This window comes from Triticum aestivum, chromosome 5D, assembly GCF_018294505.1.
Source record: "Triticum aestivum cultivar Chinese Spring chromosome 5D, IWGSC CS RefSeq v2.1, whole genome shotgun sequence".
Classification (NCBI taxonomy): Eukaryota; Viridiplantae; Streptophyta; class Magnoliopsida; order Poales; family Poaceae; genus Triticum; species Triticum aestivum.
In genome coordinates, this window is record NC_057808.1 from 289539163 (window position 1) to 289553948 (window position 14786).

Genomic DNA, 14786 nt, shown 5'->3' on the forward strand with positions numbered 1-14786 from the left:
AATGTCATATACTTCACTAATGAAGTATATGAGTTCATAAGTTGCACTAATTCATCTGCAGGATGATCAACCCAAAGCCAATGAGTGGGTCCTCGATAGTGGATGTACAAATCACATGACTGGTGACAAGAATCTATTGATGGATGCTCCCTTATCTCCATCGCATCTGAAGCATATCATCTTCGCTGACAAAGGCAAAAGTCAGGTATTGTGTCTAGGTAAGGTTGCGATCTCAAAGGATCGACACATGGACAAAGTCATGCTTGTCGAGTCCTTAGGATACAACCTCATGTCTGTCTCAATGCTTTGCGATCTTGATATGGTTGTTGTCTTCGGCAAGTATCGTTGTGTTGTGATCATGGAAGCTGACAATTCCAAAGTCTTCGAAGGCTTTAGGAGAGGAGACTTGTACATTGTTGATTTTTCTACAGGACCACAACCAGCTGTATGCCTACTTGCAAAAGCTTCAGAAGGCTGGCTATGGCATCGACGACTTGGTCATGCAGGCATGAGGAATTTGCACACACTTGTGAAGAAGAAGCATGTCATTGGCATTGAGAATGTCAAATTCCTCAAGGATCACTTATGCGGAGCCTGTGAAGCTGGAAAGATGACCAAGGCCAAACATCCAGCGAAGACAATCATGACTACTACTCGACCATTTGAATTGCTTCATATGGATCTATTTGGTCCTAACCATTATTCTGCAGTTACAAATGATGCATCTCTATATGGCTTTGTTATTGTTGATGATTACTATCGTTACACATGGGTACATATTGTCACTTACAAACATGAGGTACAGGAAGTCTTCGAACGATTTTCCTCGAGGGCTTCAACCAACTTTGGTGTGAAAATCAAGCACATCAGGAGTGACAATGGAACTGAGTTCAAGAATTCTGGTCTTGATGACTATCTTGATGAACTTGGTATTACTCATGAGTTATCTGCTCCTTATACTACTCAACAGAATGGCGTCGTGGAGCGCAAGAACATGACTCTTGTTGAGATGGCTTGCACTATGCTTGATGAATACAAGACGCCTCGTCGTTTCTAGATTGAGGCAATTTACACTACTTGCCACATACTCAACAGGGAATATCTTCACAAATTCTTCAAGAAGACTGCTTATGAACTCCTCACTGACAAGAAACCCAATGTGAGTTATTTCAAAGTCTTCGGTGCTAAATGTTGGATTAGAGATCCTCATCACAACTCTAAATTTGCACCGAAAGCACATGAAGGTTTTATGCTTGGTTACGGAAAGGACTCGCACACCTACAGAGTCTTCAACAACGTTCACCACAAAGTTGTTGAAACTATAGATGTGTGGTCCGATGAAACTAATGGCTCGCAAAGAGAGCACCTACCTTCTGTGATAGATGAACCAGCACCTGAGAAAACTATCAAGTTCAAGGCTACTGAGGATGTCATTCCTATCAAAGAAACTACTGAAGAATTCATTCCAGAACGTGAAGAACGTCGAGCTAATGCACCTGAAGAAAATGGTCCTGAAGAAAATGCTGATCAAATTCCTCGACGACAACCCGCTCATCCTCGCGTGGCAAATGAAGTGCAGATTGAGAAAATCATCGATGACATTGAAGCACCAGGTCCTCTCACACGCTCAAGAGCTTCACATTTATCTAACGTTTGTTGGCACTTTGCTTTTGTGGGCACATTTATCACAGAGCCCGCTAAGGTAGATGAAGCATTTCTGGAGCCTGAGTGGATTCAAGCTATGCAAGAAGAATTACATCTGTTCGAGCTCAACAACGTCTGTGAACTGGTCAAACGTCCAGATCCTCGCAAGCACAATATCATTGGCACAAAGTGGATCTACTGCAACAAGCAAGATGAAAATGGCCTTGTGGTGAGGGATAAGGCACGGCTCGTAGCTCAAGGCTACACACAGGTTGAATGAATTGATTTCGATGAAACTTTTGCACCTGTTGCTAGACGTGAGGCTATTCGCATATTACTTGCTTATGCTAACCATCATGATATCACTTTATATCAAATGGATGTGAAAAGTGCCTTCCTCAATGGTAAGCTTGAGGAAGAAGTATATGTTGCTCAACCCCCAGGTTTTGAAGATCCAAAGCATCCTGACAAAGTCTTCAGACTCAATAAGGCCCTCTATGGCCTCAAGCAGGCCCCTCGGGCGTGGTATGATACTTTGAAGGAATTCCTCATGAAGAAAGGCTTCAAACCCGGTTCACTCGACCCTACTCTTTTCACTAAATCTTATGATGGTGCACTGTTTGTGTGCCAAATATATGTTGATGATATTATCTTTGGCTGTACTCACCAACGTTATAGTGATGATTTGCCTATATGATGAGTGAAGAATATCAAATGTCTATGATGGGAGAATTGAAATTCTTTTTAGGTCTTCAAATTCGTCAACAGCGCAATGCATATTCATATCTCAGGAGAAATACCTCAAGGACGTATTGAGGAAATTCGGCATGCAAGATTGAAAAGGCATCAAAATTCCAATGCCCACAAATGGCCATCTATGCACTGATGAAAATGGTATTGACTTCGATCAAAAGGTATACCGTTCCATGATTGGTTCTTTATTGTACCTATGTGCATCTAGGCCAGACATTATGCTTAGTGTTTGCATGTGTGCCCGATTTCAAGCTACACCGAAGGAATCACACGATAAGGCTGTGAAGGAAATTCTTCGATATCTAGGTCACACACCAACACTTGGGTTATGGTACCCCAAGGGCTCGGCTTTTGATCTCATTGGATATTTAGACTCTAACTATGCTGGTGATCATGTGGACCGCAAGTCAACATCTGGCACATGTCATTTCCTCGGAAGATCTTTGGTCTGTTGGTCCTCGAAGAAACAGAACTGCGTATCACTGTCTACTGCTGAAGCTAAGTACATTGCTACTGGTTCTTGTTGTGCTCAATTGCTATGGATGAAGCAAACTCTGAAGGACTACGGCGTCAACGTGAAGAATGTGCCTCTCTTCTGTGATAATGAGAGTGCCATCAAGATTGCTCACAACCCAGTTCAGCACTCGAAGATAAAGCACATTCAGATTCGTCATCATTTTCTTCGTGATCATGTGTTGAAGGGCGACATTTCTATTGAGCATGTGAAGACTGAAGAACAGCTAGCCCACATCTTCACAAAGCCCTTGGATGAGAAGAGATTTAGCAAGTTGCGGTGTGAGCTAAATATCTTAGAATCTTCGAATGTTCTTTGAAAAGGACACTCATCCTAACACTTATGCAAAATTGATGACTTAGATGTGCAACACATGAAGAAACGTTTCTCTTCAATCAATGATGACTAACACTCTAAGTGTGAATAAATTAACGAAGAATTTGATTCTCAGAGCCCTACGACAATTGTACGTGGTGTTTGAAATCATCATTCTTATACGCGTTCCTCGAAGAAAAGTTGCACACTTCTTCAGAAAATTTAGTTGTTGATATTCCTCAGCTGAAGAAAATGGCTGATGGAAAGAAGCTATAGAAAGGAGGAAAGAGGCCTGAGGTCAATACTGCCTTCGAGATCCCTGATGACATATACAAAGAGTATTGCACTCCTGATGAGGCCAAGTTTGGCAAAGAAGACAAAAATCAGCGCAAGGTGCGCATCCAAAGAATATAGAGGAGATGGGCAAGGGAATGGAGGGAGTACAGATATGTTACTCCCAAGTACATGAAGAAATTCGCTCTAAATCCTCCATGCCCAAGACCACCGTTGGCACCTGGCCAAGTAGCAGATCCCACCAGCCTCAAGCGCGGTGAGGACTATCCTGACGAATGGGCCAAGCGCCAGGCCAAGCTATCCAAACAGACAAGAGAAGCAGTGAGGAAATTTAATGAAGACTCTGCTGCTGCTGCCACTGGTGAGGCCTCTGCAAGCAAGCCAAAGAAGGCCATGGCAAAGAAGCCTGCTCATAAGCCAAGTTCTTCATCCTCGATGCCCTCACGGCCAAGTTCCTCAGCAATGCCCTCACGGCCAGATTCTTCAAAGCCCTCACGGCCAACAGCTCAAGCTGCTCCAGCTCCTCCAAAGTCCTCAGCAACTCCGCCAAAGTCCTCAGCTGCTCTGTCCAAATCCTCAGCACTTGTGCATCTCGCCACGTGCCAAAGGACAATAGGCATCTCTATTGCCTCAGGAGCTTCTGCTAGTTCCTCAGCTGCACCAAATTCTTCAACTAGACCCTCTCTGCTGAAGACAAAGGCCACTGCTGGATGAGGCTCTCGCCCAATCCTCACAAGAAGCAGGTCGCCTTCCAAGTGCCGTCTGATGAAGACGAAGCTGATGATGAGGAACTTACTGAAATCATCAGAGAGAGGCAACTCAAGGCCGCTAGATCCAAAGGCACAAATGTGCCTCTTCTTTTGGATCCCAAGTTGATCCTCGATTACTTGATCTGTGGCACAAGGACCCCAACACTCCTATGCCTGATTTCAAGCTACCTCCTGGCCAAAGCCATATGCTGACTGCCTTCATCCAAGAAGAAAAATGGAAATTGGAAAAGGCCAGGCGGATTAAGAAGGCGCAGTACAAGAAGGAGCGCTTCCTGAAGAAAAACGTAGTCTCTATGACAACTGAGGAACTTGTCACTATTCAATCTGATATCAAGAAACTCAGTGATGAATTTGACGTATACCGTGTTGACTGGCTTGGAGCCAAAGTCAGATTTGTGAAATTGACTGATAAGTTCGCTTCCACTGTTGCAGCCCCAACGCAACAAGAAAATCCTCAGGCTGAAGCATCCGCTCAGCCGACTGAAGAAAATGCTAGCACCGCTGATGACATTCAAGCTGATGAAGAAACTCAAAGTACCAGGGCTGATGACTGCATTCCAGCCACTGAAGAAATTGCCAGGGCAACCCCTAGTGTTGCGCCTGAAGAAATTGCCAGGACAGCTGAAGCTTCAATCGTTGTGCCTGAAGAAAATGAAGAAATCAGGGCAACTGCAACAGTTGTGACTGAAGAAATAGAACCAAATTCCTCTACTCCTCCTGCTCCTACTCAAACTCCAATCCTTCCGTCTGCATCAGATGTGAAGAAGAGCAAGGCTGCAGAGCATGCAGCTGTGAAGAAAAGGAAGGCATCAACTTCATCAGACTCTTCAGCTCCGAAGAAGATGAAGCCAGTGACCAGCTCTTTTGCAAATCCAATTGATGCCATTCCAGTCTCATCCATGCTATCAAAGGACCTTGTTCCTTTTGATGAAAAATATGTGATTCCAAGTGAATCAGATGAAGAGATTCCTTCTGCTGCTTCGTCAGAGCAGTTGGATGAAGAAACTGAAGCGGATGCAATCCCTTCAACCCCAACAGTTTCATCGCCTATGCCTCAGTTCACTGCTGAAGAGGCCAGCTTTGAAGAAAAGAGTGAAGATGAAGATGTGGACATTGGATGTACAACACCAGTGATGAATGATGACTTTTGGGAAAGTCAGCACCAAACTCTCCTCTGTTCACACCACTTCAACAAATTCCCCAGTCCCCCGTCAACACTGATGTACAAATGGGATCTGATGAAACTCGTGCAACCCCGTCTGTCCATGAAGATATTCCAGCCACTAGTGCTGAAGAAAATGTAAATGAAGAATTGAATACCCGGGCTGCCACTGAAGAAGAAGCTGAAATTCCTCAGCATGTGGAACCCGAGATTGTGATTCCAGAGGTGGTGATGCAATTGACTGATACTCCTCAGCCCAAGCCAAAGGATCCATTCTCGAAGAAACAAAAATTCAAGGCTGAAGACTTCTTCGGTGAGCACCTATTCTTCACTGATTATAATCCTTATGACTCTGCTCGTCTTAGAAGGAAGCGCTTCCGGACTGCCAGCCAAGCAAACTTTTATTCTTCACTTCTCTTCAACAAGGACAAAGTCTTCGACCACGAGTGTATTCCTCACGTCGACATGGAGTCCATGCCTTGTTTTACTCCAGTTCTCAGTGTGCTTCATGACGCGGGCCTCCTCAACCTCTAAACGGATATTTGCGATTGGAATGAAGAACTCATTCTTCAATTCTATGCAACCTTGCACATCACAGGCGATGCTGATGATATCAACTCTTGGGTGTTGGACTGGATGACTGAAAACACTCACTATAAGGCACCGGCCTCTGAATTACTTCATGCCCTGCCCATCAGTCCACCCATTGAAGGAGCTCGTTGCCTGTACCAGGAGCCAGAACTCACTGCTCATTACATGCAAGTGCTTATGAAGCCTCTGAAGCCAAGTCAAGCCCCAAGGACCAAATTCCTCATGAAGGAATTGTTGTATGTACCAAGAACCGTCTATCGCATTCTGACAAAGACTATGAGTCCAATCAAAGGCCACGACTCAAATGATGAAGAAGTTGTAGGCATCATGAAGTATCTGTTGTTCAATATCATGCATGGCATTCCTGTCAACTATAATGATTTCTTCATGAGGACTCTGGCAAATGTTGCACTCTCTCCATTTGAGTTGAAGCCTTACGCACCTTGGATTATGAGATTCATCAGAACAAGGTCTTCACTCAATTACAAGGCTGACACTCTGAACCATTGCAGCTACTTGCCCCCCATTGAAGTCCTCAAAAGGACATTCTCCTCTGCTGATGAAAAGGGCAAGGCCACTGCTGTTATAGATGAAGGCATTCGTCCATTGGATGGTCAGTTTCACAAAGCTGCATCTTATTCCACCAATGATGACTCTGCCACTCATGGTTCTGCTGCTAATGCATCCAAGCCAAATCCTCAAGCCACTGCTCCTCGAGTGATGACTGACCGTGAGCTGCTTCTTAGTCTTCACCAGAAGGTGGGTCGAAACCATAAATGGGTTAAGCATCAGTTTGGCTCTATTCTTCACAACATGACTGCTACACATAATGTAGTGAAGAAAAACCATAACTACCTCCATGAAATCTTCGGTCGCACCTAGGCTATTCTGTCACATGTATATGGTGAGGAAGATCTGAAGAAAATGGGTCTCAAGGAGGATTTTGACTGGTTTGCACCCCCACCGAAGAAATACAAGAAGGTCAAGGTTCATTCCTTGGTGGCAAGTGATACGTCCATTTTGCATCATGCTTTTATATCGATATTTATTGCATTATGGGCTGTAATTACACGCTATGTCACAATACTTATGCCTATTCTCTCTTATTTTACAACGTTTACATAAGGAGGGAGAATGCCGGCAGCTGGAATTCTGGGCTGGAAAAGGAGAAAATATTAGAGACCTATTCTGCACAACTCCAAAAGTCCTGAAACTCCACGAAAGTTATTTTTGGAAATAATAAAAAATACTGAGCGGAAGAAATACGTCAGGGGGGCCACCACCTGTCCACGAGGGTGGGGGCGCGCCCTACCCCCTGGGCGCGCCCCCTGCCTCGTGGGCCCCCTGTTGGTCCTCCGGTGGCCATCTTCTGCTATATGAAGTCTTTCGCACGAAGAAAAATCATAAGCAAGCTTTCGGGACGAGACTCCGCCGCCACGAGGCGGAACCTTGGAGGAACCAATCTAGGGCTCCGGCAGAGCTGTTCTGCCGGGGACACTTCCCTCTGGGAGGGGGAAATCATCGCCATCGTCATCACCAACGCTCCTCTCATCAGGAGAGGGCAATCTCCATCAACATCTTCACCAGCACCATCTCCTTTGAAACCCTAGTTCATCTCTTGTATCCAATTCTTGTGTCCAAGTCCGGGATTGGTACGTGTAGGTTGCTAGTAGTGTTGATTACTGCATGTAGTTGATGCTAGTTGGTTTATTTGGTGGAAGATCATATGTTCAGATCCTATATGCATATTAATACCCCTCTGATTATGAACATGAATATGCTTTGTGAGTAGTTACGTTTGTTCCTGAGGACATGGGAGAAGTCTTGCTATTAGTAGTCATGTGAATTTGGTATTCGTTCGATATTTTGATGAGATGTATGTTGTCTATCATCCAGTGGTGTTATGTGAACGTCGACTACATGACACTTCACCATTATTTGGGCCTAGAGGAAGGCATTGGGAAGTAATAAGTAGATGATGGGTTGCTAGAGTGACAGAAGCTTAAACCCTAGTTTATGTGTTGCTTCGTAAGGGGCTGATTTGGATCCATATGTTTCATGCTATTGTTAGGTTTACCTTAATACTTTTGTTGTAGTTGCCGGATGCTTGCAATAGAGGTTAACCATAATTGGGATGGTTGTCCAAGTAAGGGCAGCACCCAAGCACCGGTCCACCCACATATCAAATTATCAAAGTACCGAACGTGAATCATATGAACGTGATGAAAACTAGCTTGACGATAATTCCCATGTGTCCTCGGGAGCGCTTTTCTCTATATAAGAGTTTGTCCTGGCTTGTCCGTTGCTACAAAAAGGATTGGGCCACCTTGCTGCACTTTATGTACTTTTGTTACTTGTTGCTCGTTAAAAAATATCTTATCACAAAACTATCTGTTACCTATTATTTCAGTGCTTGCAGAGAATACCTTGCTGAAAACCGCTTATCATTTCCTTCTGCTCCTCATTGGGTTCGACACTCTTACTTATCAAAAGGACTACGATAGATCCCCTATACTTGTGGGTCATCAAGACTCTTTTCTGGCGCCGTTGCTGGGGAGTGAAGCGCCTTTGGTAGGTGGAATTTGGTAAGGAAAAATTTATATAGTGTGCTGAAATTTACTGTCACTTGTTACTATGGAAAGTAATCCTCTGAGGGGCTTGTTCGGGGTATCTTCACCCTGACCAGTAGAGCAAAGAGTTGCTCCTCAACCTACTGAACCTACTGAAAATGAAAATGTCCACTTTGAAATTCCTTCGGGTATGTTGGAAAAACTGCTAGCTAATCCTTTTGCAGGAGATGGAACAAAGCATCCTGATGAGCACCTAATATATGTGGATGAAGTTTGTGGATTATTTAAACTTGTAGGTATACCCGGTGATTTTATTAAGAAGAAGGTTTTCCCTTTATCTTTGAAGGGAGATGCATCGACATGGTATAGGCTATGTGATGATACGGGATCATGGAACTACAAACGATTGAAATTGGAATTTCATCAGAAATTTTATCCTATGCATCTTGTTCATCGTGATCGCAATTATATATATAATTTTTGGCCTCGCGAAGGAGAAAGCATCGCTCAAGCTTGGGGGAGGCTTAAATCAATGTTATATTCATGCCCCAATCATGAGCTCTCAAGAGAAATGATTATTAAATTTTTTTATGCTCGGCTTTCTGATAACAATCGCACCATGCTCGATACTTCTTGTGCTGGCTCTTTTATGATGAAGACTATTGAATTCAAATGGGATTTGTTGGATAGAATTAAACGCAACTCTGAAGATTGGGATCTCGACGAAGGTAAGGAGTCAGGTATGACACCTAAGTATGATGGTGTTAAATCTTTTATGGATACCGATGTTTTTCGTAAATTTAGCACTAAATTTGGACTTGACTCCGAGATAGTAGCCTCTTTCTGTGAATCTTCTGCTGCTCATATTGATTTCCCTAAGGAGAAGTGGTTTAAATATCATCCTCCCATAGAAGTAAAAGTAGTTGCACCTAGTAAAGTTGAAGAAAAGACTGTCACTTATAATGATCCTATTGTTCCTACTTCTTATGTCGAGAAACCACCTTTCCCTGTTAGAATAAAGGATCATGCTAAAGCTTCAACTGTGGTTCGTAAAAGCAATATTAGAACTTATACACATCCTAAGAAAATTAAAGTTGAACCTAATATTGCTATTGTTAAAGATCTCTTGTCTGATAATATTGATGGGCATGTTATTCACTTCTGTGATGAAACTGCTAGAATTGCCAAACCTTGTGCTAAAGATAAACATAGACCTGTGGTAGGCATGCCTGTTATTTCTGTTAAAATAGGAGATCATTGTTATCATGGCTTGTGTGATATGGGTGCTAGTGCTAGTGCTATACCTCATGAGTTATATAAAGAAATTATGCATGATATTGCACTTGCTGAGATAGAAGATATTGATGTTACCATTAAGCTTGCCAATAGAGATACAATATCACCCATTGGAATTGTTAGAGATGTCGAAGTCTTGTGTGGGAAAACTAAATATCCTGCTGATTTTCTTGTTCTCGGTACCCCACAATATAGCTTTTGTCCCATTATATTGGTAGACCTTTCTTGAACACCGTTAATGCTAGGATAGGCTGCGAAAAGGATGTTGTTACTATTGGTCTAGGTGATATGTCTCATGAGTTTAATTTCTCTAAATTTCGTAGACAACACCGTGAAGAGGAATTACCTAGTAAGGATGAAATTATTGGTCTTGCTTCTATTGCCGTGCCTCCTAGTGATCCTTTAGAACAATATTTGCTAGACCATGAAAATGATATGTTTATGAATGAAAGAAGGGAAATAGATGAAGTATTCTTTAAACAGGAACCCATCCTGAAACATAATTTTCCTGTTGAAATCCTAGGGGATCCTCCTCCACCCAAGGGTGATCCCGTGTTTGAGCTTAAACCGTTACCTGATACTCTTAAATATGCTTATCTTGGTGAGAAAAAGATATATCCTGTTATTATTAGTGCTAACCTTTCAGAGCATGAAGAAGAGAGATTATTGAAAACTCTAAAGAAGCACCGTGCTGCTATTGGATATACTCTTGATGATCTTAAGGGCATTAGCCCCACTCTATGTCAGCATAAAATAAATTTGGAGGAAGATGCCAAACCAGCTCATGATCATCAATGATGGCTGAATCCTAAGATGAAGCAAGTGGTAAGAAAAGAAATACTAAAGCTCCTTGAGGCAGGTATAATTTATCCCGTTGCTGATAGTCAGTGGCGTAAGTCCTGTCCATTGTGTCCCTAAGACGGGAGGTATTACCGTAGTTCCTAATGATAAAGATGAATTGATCCCGCAAAGAATTATTACAGGTTATAGGATGGTAATTGATTTCCGCAAATTAAATAAGGCTACTAAAAAGATCATTACCCCTTACCTTTTATCGATGAAATGCTAGAAAGATTATCCAAACATACAAATTTTTGCTTTCTAGATGGTTATTCTGGTTTCTCTCAAATACCTGTGTCAGCCAATGATCAATCAAAGACCACTTTTACTTGCCCTTTTGGTACTTTTTCTTATAGACGTATGCCTATTGGTTTATGTAATGCACCTGCTACCTTTCAAAGATGCATGATGGCTATATTCTCTGACTTTTGTGAAAAGATTTGTGAGGTTTTCATGGACGATTTTTCCATCTATGGATCCTCTTTTGATGATTGCTTGAGCAACCTTGATCGAGTTTTGCAGAGATGTGAAGAAACTAATCTTGTCTTGAATTGGGAAAAGTGCCATTTTATGGTCAATGAAGGTATTTTCTTGGGGCATAAAGTTTCCGAAAGAGGTATTGAGGTTGATAAAGCCAAGGTTGATGCTATTGAAAAGATGCCATGTCCCAAGGACATCAAAGGTATAAGAAGTTTCCTTGGTCATGCCGGGTTTTATAGGAGGTTCATTAAGGACTTCTCAAAAATTTCTCGGCCCCTGACTAATTTATTACAAAAAGATATACCATTTGTTTTTTATGATGATTGTGTAGAAGCAGTTGAAATACTTAAGAAAGCATTGATCTCTGCACCTATTGTTCAGCCACCTGATTGGAATTTACCCTTTGAAATTATGTGTGATGCTAGTGATTATGCTGTAGGTGTTGTTTTAGGGCAAAGAGTCGATAAGAAATTAAATGTTATTCAATATGCTAGTAAAACCCTAGACAATGCTCAGAGAAATTATGCTACTACTGAAAAAGAATTCTTAGCAGTTGTATTTGCTTGTGATAAGTTCAGACCTTATATTGTTGATTCTAAAGTAACTATTCACACAGATCATGCTGCTATTAAATATCTTATGGAAAAGAAAGATGCTAAGCCTAGACTTATTAGATGGGTTCTCTTGCTACAAGAATTTGATTGGCATATTGTTGATAGAAAGGGAGCTGAGAACCCCGTTGCAGACAACTTGTCTAGGTTAGAAAATGTTCTTGATGACCCACTACCTATTGATGATAGCTTTCCTGGTGAACAATTAAATGTCATAAATGCTTCTCGTACTGCTCCATGGTATGCTCATTATGCTAATTATATTGTTGCTAAATTTATACCACCTAGTTTCACATACCAGCAAAAGAAAAAGTTTTTCTATGATTTGAGACATTACTTTTGGGATGACCCACATCTTTATAAAGAAGGAGTAGATGGTGTTATTAGACGTTGTGTACCTGAGCATGAACAGGAACAGATCCTACGCAAGTGTCACTCCGAGGCTTATGGAGGACACCATGCTGGAGATAGAACTGCACATAAGGTATTGCAATCTGGTTTTTATTGGCCTACTCTCTTCAAGGATGCCCATAAGTTTGTCTTATCTTGTGATGAATGTCAAAGAATTGGTAATATTAGTAGACGTCAAGAAATGCCTATGAACTATTCACTTGTTATTGAACCATTTGATGTTTGGGGCTTTGATTATATGGGACCTTTTCCTGCCTCTAATGGATACACACATATTTTAGTTGCTATTGATTACGTTACTAAGTGGGTACAAGCTATTCCAACAAGTAGTGTTGATCATAACACCTCTATTAAAATGCTTAAAGAAGTTATTTTTCCAAGGTTTGGAGTCCCTAGATATTTAATGACTGATGGTGGTTCACACTTTATTCATGGTGCTTTCCGTAAAATGCTGGCTAAATATGATGTTAATCATAGAATTGCATCCCCTTATCACCCGCAGTCTAGTGGTCAAGTAGAATTGAGTAATAGAGAACTCAAATTAATTTTGCAAAAGACTGTTAATAGATCTAGAAAGAATTGGTCCAAGAAACTTGATGATGCATTATGGGACTATAGAATTGCATATAAAAATCCTATGGGTATGTCTCCATATAAAATGGTTTATGGAAAAGCATGTCACTTACCTCTTGAACTAGAACATAAGGCTTATTGGGCTATTAAAGAGCTCAGTTATGATTTCAAACTTGCCGGTGAGAAGAGGTTATTTGACATTAGCTCACTTGATGAATGGAGAACACAAGCCTATGAAAATGCCAAATTATTATTTTGCCATGATCTAGTAGAATAAAAGTTTATGGTATGATCTAATTTTGAGTTTTGCTTTATGATCCCTCTATGTAATCGAGTCCGTGAGCTATATAATAAAGATTAGTGTTGAGTCAAGGGCTTGATTATTTTGCCATGATCTTGAGTGAATAAAATAAAAGAGAAAAAGAATAAAAAGAAATAAAGAGATCATATTGATCTTATTGAGAGTAATGACTTCACATAGAAAGAGTATGATGATTAAAAATTGTTCGGAGTTGACAAGCATAGCTTTGGTCATCGTTGCAATTAATAGGAAGTAATAAAGAAAGAGAGGTTTCACATATAAATATACTATCTTGGACATCTTTTATGATTGGGAGCACTCATTAAAATATGTCATGCTAAAGAGTTGATGTTGGACAAGGAAGACAACGTAATGGGTTATGTTTTCTTATATCTGAGATAAAGTATATTGTCATGGATCATCCAACATGTTGAGCTTGCCTTTCCCCCTCATGATAGCCAAATTCTTTGCACCAAGTAGAGATACTACTTGTGCTTCCAAAAACCCTTAAACCAGTTTTGCCATGAGAGTCCACCATATCTACCTATGGATTGAGTAAGATCCTTCACGTAAGTTGTCATCGGTGCAAGCAATAAAAATTGCTCTCTAAATATGTATGATTGATTGGTGTGGAGGAAATAAGCTTTATACGATCTTGTGATGTGGAAGAAATAAAAGCGACGGACTGCATAATAAAGGTTCATATCACAAGTGGCAATATAAAGTGACGTTCTTTCGCATTAAGATTTTTTGCATCCAACCCTGAAAGCGTATGGCAACCTCTGCTTCCCTCTGCGAAGGGCCTATCTTTTATTATTATCTTCTACCTTATGCAAGAGTCATGGTGATCTTCACCTTTCCTTTTTACATTTTATCCTTTGGCAAGCACAGGATGTTGGAAAGATCCTGATAGATATATCTAATTGGATATGGGTTAGCATGAACTATTATTGTTGACATTACCCTTGAGGTAAAAGGTTGGGAGGCAAAACTATAAGCCCCTATCTTTCTCTGTCTCCGATTAAAACTCCCTAACCACAAGTATTGCGTGAGTGATAGCAATTATGAAAGACTAAATGATAGTTGAGTATGTGGACTTGCAAGAAAGCTCTGACATAGACTCTTTCTGATGTTATGATAAATTGCAATTGCTTCAATAACTGAGATTATAGTTTGTTATTTCTCAATAAAGTTTCTGATTCATACTTTGCATTGTGAATAGGTTATTACTTGAGCATAAGAAATCATATGACAATATCCATATATGTTGCTGTTATGAGAATAATCATGATGCCCCATGTCCGTATTTTATTTTATCAACACCTCTACCTCTAAACATGTGGACATATTTATCGTTATCGGCTTCCGCTTGATGACAAGCGAGGTCTAAGCTTGGGGGAGTTGATACGTCCATTTTGCATCATGCTTTTATATCGATATTTATTGCATTATGGGCTGTTATTACATGTTATGTCACAATACTTATGCCTATTATCTCTTATTTTACAAGGTTTACATAAGGAGGGAGAATGCCGGCAGCTGGAATTCTGGGCTAGAAAAGGAGCAAATATTAGAGACCTATTCTGCACAACTCCAAAAGTCCTGAAACTCCACGAAAGTTATTTTTGGAAATAATAAAAAATACTAAGCGAAAGAAATAC